A 6,000-nucleotide genomic window follows, 5' to 3' on the forward strand; every position below is an offset into this window, starting at 1 on the left:
TGTGGACGTTTTGATGTTAAGGGCAGAGGCTTCTTAGACCAACCTCCCATCATGGGCAACAGTGTCCTATATGGCAACCTTGACATGCTGTTGGCTCTACCTGAGGGACAGATCTTCCAGAAGTGACCAGCCTTCCAGAGACCTTTCTGCCCTTCCAGGGTAGCATTATCAATAGGCTGCTCACCTAAGACAGGCAGCTTCCCAGCTTGAGTTGGGGTGAGATACTCTACTGGACAAAGACATGTTTAAAAAGCTCAGGTACCAGCTTCTGGTCCTTAATCCTACTTGATGGCTCATGCTATCCTAACTAATGCTACCTTACCATTGGCTCATGCTATCCTAACTACAAGTGGAAAAGGCATGCTATCCTAACACCTTGGAAAAAGGCCGTTGACAGGTTTTACTGACCACAGATTTATAAGAGTGCAGAGGACTGCTGCCTTTTGTCCCCTGATTGCCATAGACAAAGCCTCTGATAACCTATATGATGCTGCAAGCTTGATTCTCCATTGTAACCTGGTAGAGTCATTTGGGTTGTGCCAGAGTGGTGGGAAAGCAATGTAGCCCACTAGAGTAGAGCCCCATCAATCTCCCTGTCCCTTGACACTAGTCCCTCAAATGGAGAGGAGAAGAATGTATCTGCAAAGAAAAGCACCCAACAATGCAAAATCATCTTGGTGCTTATTGACTATAGCAGCTGATATCCTATGACTGTTTTATTATGGAACATCATGGCCTCCACAGGTTCATGAAAACTAGTTATGAGATCAGAGGTTTCTAGACTGGCTGGAGATTACCCATTTTCTGAGACAAGGGCCTCCTGACTGGTTTGAGTGACCTCTAGCTTTGAGGCAGCTTGAAACACTTATTCGTTCATTTGTTTTGGCTTTTCCACCTGGGCTTCTTCACGGATCACTTTGTGGATCTCATCTGAAAGGAGGGGTCTGGGGTGATGTGGGTGCTAAGGTGCACCCTTGGCAGCCTGGAGGTTGCAAATTCACGGCCACTGCAGAAGCACTCACACAAGTGCAGCCCTATCAGATTCCACCAAATCTACAATTTCTGCTAAATACCATGTCACCCAAGGATGCAAGAAAAGGAAGGATCTGAAAGGACTTGCCCAATTCCATGCACTCATCCCATGTTGGCTTTCAGGTAGAAATCCACAACTTCCTGATTCTCAGTCTTGTTCTTAAACAGCCAAATTTGGAGGAAAAAAAATGGTTGTGTGCTGGTAGCCACTATGTAGATGTTTGGAGGTCTAGGATTTGTTTGCCTCCAACACATGCTTTGGGTCATATCCCCAGTGTTATGCTGATTTATTTCAGCTGAGGTCTGGCTTTGTGGGTGTGACCTTGGATAGAACATTTTTCTGTGTGTGCTTCCCAAAGATAATTTGATCACCCCTTCAGTAGGTTGTATGGGGTCAAAACCATTGTTGATCAGATGCTGGGATGGAAGATACAATATATAGGCAAAGCAATGCATTATCTATTATAGCCCTTATTGGTGTCTCAGGTTTTGATGGAGCTTCTTCCTTTCCATACAAGCAGCTGGCTGAGCAACAGGGCTGGCAGGAGAGATAGCATGTTCATCAATAATCAAAACAGAGGGAAGAAATGGGAGAAACATCAGATCAGAGCAATGCAAAATTGAACCTTAATATATGATTTCAGGAATGAAGCACTGCAGGAGACCTTGTACCATGATATATGCTGCTATTGTATGCAGACCTCCCTGCATATAACTGTAGATGCACCAATCAATTTCATTAATTTAATCTCTTTCCTGCAGAAAATTGACCAAAAAAAAAGAGTCAACATGAAACAAATCATTACTACAAAGGAGGCAAGAACAAATGTATCCTAAACTGCAAGCCAATGAGGGATTTATTTTCTTCTTGGCTCTACTGTATGCTATTTTCTTCACATTTTCTGCTCCTATTAAAAACACTTTCATCTTCTGCTGTGTTAGCAGTGCATGAATCTGTACAAAACCATGCACACAAATGAAGAATAAATCTCTGGCTACCTTGGGTGTGCCCTGAATTTCCCATCAGTCTTGTAACTGTGTAACACCGGGAGAGTAATGGATGCATCTTCTCCAGTGTTTGAACAACTCTGGACTTCAAGTTTAAAGAATAAATAGGGATTCATGGGCTAGGTCTAAACCAAGGACTAGGTAGAATATAGATGTCTATATTTACAACTGCAATCCTGAAAATTTCTGCTCCATTTCAGGCTCCTTTCTTGGAGGAACTGACACTATACCTTGCAATCTTGAGGTGCGCAGGTGCTTGAATATTCGACATACAGAGAAGAGCCCTAGGTTTGATAAAGCTGAACATCTCAGCACCAAGCTGATGGCCAAGTCTGATAAGGATCCAGAAAGCAGGAGTTTAGACAGAGCTGGAGGTGGTCAAAGGGGTAGTCTCCTCCTGTTACATAATAGTTCAAAGGTGCTGCAGCCAGGTTCAACTTCCTTCTCTGGATTTAGTCCCAGGAGATTCAAACCCTTCCAGGAGAGTGCCTTAATCCCCAAGCCTAACTTTTGCACAATGCCTTTCTTCATTGTAGCCCAAAGTCCTAATCCAAAACAATAGGAGTCACTGTGAAAGACTCCTACTTTCTTCCGATCAAACCCAAAGTGCATATCTACATCATGGTGAATCATACTACTGACCACAATCATGAAAGCAGGACCTGCCCATTTGCTCCTTCTGTGTGCATAGAGAGTGCTTAAATGACTGTAATGCAGCCATGTTAGAAGCAGGACCCCCCTGAGGGTGACACTGGGCTTCATAGGCATGTGTCAGAACTGAGATGCATTGCATCTGCTTGTATTTGGGATATGCAGAATAGGAGTGAATGGGTGGGGTGGGTATCCGGGTAGTATTCTTGAATATGGTCTGATATGGGGTAAGTATTCCTGAAAGCTCACAGATTTAGGGCTGCTCACATGTCAAGACACCTGAAAATTGAGCCAATTCCATTCAGTGACAGGATTTGGTTGGATATACAGGTCAAGAAAAATATTTATGCTAGTTTTCCTTTTTACCAAACCAGCTAGGCTATCCATGGAGATGGCCGAATCCCTGTTATCCCAGTTCATTGGTCAATTCTAATATGCATGTGTGTATGTATAATATCTATCTGTCCATCTATCTAGATTGTGGAATCATGCTTTTGGCCAGCTAGGAAACTTAAAGAGATATATGCATCTGGCCAAAAAGGCATGATTCCACAATCCATAGTTATTAGCACTATATGTTTTAAAATTACCAGGTATCTTGTACCCAAGAAATCAAACAGTTTGCTGAGAAGATCTCCAACTTGCTGATCTATAAAATAGCAAGGGAACAATAGACTAGTTTGGTTGCCATCAGCCCACAGCCAAACAATACAAAGGTCAGACTGTCTTGGTTTAATAAATAAAAAAAATGGAAATATGAGTAATACCAGTAACACATCTTTTTAAAATGGAAAATAAGTCTTGTCAAACAAACCTGATTTCATTCTTTGATGGCATTACAAGCATAGTTGAACAAGGTAGATGCAACCATGTCATAGTCTTAGGTTTTCACTTAGTACCACATGGCATCTTGATTGAAAATGAGCAACAGACAACATCAATTAAGGGCATGTTAAATGAATTGGGAACTGGCTAACAGATAGCTTTCAGGATAGTTGTCAGTGGGAGATTATCCCAGGAAGGGGATTTTTCTCAGGGGATTCCATGTGTATTGGTTCTTGGCCCAAAGCTAGTTAACATTGTCATTGGTGATCTAGCAGTAAACGGAAAAGTACTGCTGATAAAAATTGCCTATGACATGACAACTGGCAGTCACTAAATAATGAGGAAGGCAGGGCAGTCATACAAAGGAATCAAGCTGGCTTGACAGCAAGGCTTGAGCATGGTAGAGAGGGGTCCTGCCTCTCAATCAGAGCTTCCTAAACCTCTCAATGTTGCACTGTTGTGGCTGGAGAGGACAATGGGGTGGCAAATTCCAGCCATGCTCTGGTTGCCCTTCCTCTCAGCATCCAGACTCTGATGCTATGGGAGACAGGGCTATTTCTTGTGCCATGTGTAAAAGGAAGCCAAAGACCCCCATTACTTAAAGGGCAAGGGGCAGCAGGGCAGCTTTGCAATCTAGGCAGGCAGCTGAGCCAAAGCTAGCTGCACCCTGGTGAGCTGGATGAGTGGTACAGTATCCCAGGGAGCCAGAGAATAAAAGCTGCAGCAGGTAGGCTGCCTGTTAGGTAAAAGGAGAAACCTCTGTGATTGTTTATGGAGTTACCCAGCACCTGGAGGCAGTCAGGCCTTGCATGTTACAGGAGACAGAGCTCCCAGGAGAGAGGGGCTACAGGAGACACCCTGGCAGGGATCAAAACACTTGGCCAGGTGAGATCTCCAAGGGAGGAGGGCTGGCAAGAGGTTTTTTCACCCTGAATGGCAGAGGTTTTGTTCAAAAGCCATTTTCTTATAACTTTTTATGCAGTTAAGTTTAGAGTAAGACAACTGGATGTGGCTATTAGGGTTAGGAAGTCAGGTGGGGATGCCGGATGGGCATAAGTTCAAGATAGTTTCTGCTTGTCTCTGTCTCTCTAAAGGTGGGGGAGGGAAGTGGTCAAAAGGTAAAAGCCATGGACATGCAGGCTCCCATGGACTGGCAGAAAGCACATAACCTCACGTTAAGACTTCTCCAGGGCCAGCAGGCCCAGCTGGAAGAAATGGTGAGGATGAGGACTCAAGAGGTGGAAGCAAGGATCCAGCTGTTTGCACTCCAACAAGAACTCTGTGAAAAGATCAAAGTGCAACAGACATCCGTAAGGGAAGGGGGTGGCCTGGGGCTGCCTTGGATGTCGGCTGAAGATTATGTAGAAGCCTACCTAGAGGCATTTGAGCGGGCAGCGACAGACACCAAATGGGACCTGGGAAGCTGGGTGGCCACGTTGGAGCCCCTCCTTATTGGGTTGGTCCAGGCCACCTACTGTGCCCTCAATAGGGTAGAGGCACAGGACTAATAAGGTAAAAGCAATGGTTTTATAGCATCTGGAGATTTCACTGGAGATGTACCAGCACAACTTCTGGACAAAGAAGGGACCCAAGGGGGGATGGCCTTGATTACTAGCACAGGCCCTCCAGGACCTCACCAAGCGATGATTATGGCTGGAAGTACACACCACTCAAGAGATAGTGAATATGATAGTCTTGGAACAATTTTTGACAGACCTCACAGGTAGCTCTCAGATGGGTCCTACACCACCAACCAAAGACAATGGAGGAGGCACTCCACCTAGCCAAAGATTATGCAGCAGCCAGAAGGGAAGGCACCCAAGAAAGACCGAGCCAGCGGCCCTGCTCCTGCCCCTCGACAGACCACCACTGCACCTCCTGGACGGGGAGAGGCCATATGGAAGGAGGGACCCGCAGGGGGCTACTGGGAAGTAGCCTGCTACCACTGTGGTGAGAAGGGCCATATATCCTGGTTGTGCCCTAGGCTGCCCCACACCCCCAGCCATGTGGCTGAAACACACGACGAGAAGATGGATTGCAGCTTTGGACGTCACTAAGGTCTGGGCCAGAAGAGCAAGCCCGTGCTGGAGGTTTGTACAGGTGACACAATCATACCGGCGGTTGTGGATACAGGCTGCTGCCAATCAATGGTGTGTAGTGACTTGCTGCCCCTGCATCTAGGGAGCATGGGAACCCCTGTCTCCATGATAAGCATGCATGGTGCTGTCTGCACATATCCACAAAGAAATGTGGAACTCTTGGTGCTGGGGCGAATGGAAGAGATCCCTGTGGGGCTGGCCGAAATGTTACCCTGCCCTATGCTGTTGGGCATGGATTGGCCACGCCTGAAAGAGGTCATTCACCAGCTAATGGCAGACATGCCTGAGGGAAATGAAAGGATCCCCAGACACTTTGCTTCGGGGACCTGGAAGAAAGTCTTGATATAGATCAGATAAGAGAAGGGATTTCCACCAGGAGCCCTTG

This window comes from Crocodylus siamensis, chromosome 3 (genome assembly GCF_052110815.1).
Source record: "Crocodylus siamensis isolate JL-2025a chromosome 3, ASM5211081v1, whole genome shotgun sequence".
NCBI classification, from domain to species: Eukaryota; Metazoa; Chordata; order Crocodylia; family Crocodylidae; genus Crocodylus; species Crocodylus siamensis.